Below are 910 nucleotides of genomic sequence, written 5' to 3'. Positions count from 1 at the left end.
GGTCCAAAAATCATGGATCTAAAACACGTTTCTCGACATTCTCTATCCATCGGTGTAGTATCATTTTGAGCGATTTTTCGTGGCCAATTCACCTTTCGGAATAAAGACAAGTACAAAAAGAACAAACAAAAACTACATTTGCTCTACCGATCTTAAACTAATCTATTGTTAAGAAGAGGAAACACAATGGTAAATAAGTCACTGTAAAAATTATATTTTTGTTTATTAGTTTTCCTTTATAAATGTAACATCTTACTTTGTTTTATTTTTGTTACATATGCTTAAAATATATATATACAGGGTGATTCAGAATAAGTATATTATCCTTAAACATACGTATTTCTGACCACATTCTGAGACGATTTTTCCTTTGGCAAAAATTTGTGCGGAGCTTAGTTTTCAAGTTATAAAGAGAAATAGTTAACGAATTACGGGCCGCGTATGGAAGGTAGACAGGGACGGCGCAACTTACTGTCCGACGGCAGGCGGTACGCGAGACCCTCGCGACGATCAGCTGACTACACGCGCGCATAAACATGCGTTTACATTTTCTCTCTCTCTCTTTTTCACACACACGCACGCACGCACGCACGCACGCACGTACGCACGCACGCACGTACGCACGCACGCACGCACGCACAAAACCTTACCTTTTAAAGATTTGTCGACTTCTGTAGCTTCTCGAAAAAGATAGATGAATTCTCATTTCGATGTGATTTCCACGTAATGAGTGTTTATTTTATTAAATTTTCAATAGTTTTAATGTAAACATCACAAGTTATCCACTGACTGACACAGAGTAAATAATTAATTAGTTAATTCTTTTTTTTACAAACCGTGTCACTTCAACATTTTACACTCGATTCACATACAAACTATTCATTTGAAGAAATCACAAGAAATCTATTAA

The sequence above is a fragment of the Wasmannia auropunctata genome, unplaced genomic scaffold (assembly GCF_000956235.1).
Source record: "Wasmannia auropunctata unplaced genomic scaffold, wasmannia.A_1.0 LD336090.1, whole genome shotgun sequence".
In the NCBI taxonomy this organism is placed as follows: domain Eukaryota; kingdom Metazoa; phylum Arthropoda; class Insecta; order Hymenoptera; family Formicidae; genus Wasmannia; species Wasmannia auropunctata.
This window is presented reverse-complemented; position numbering follows the sequence as displayed.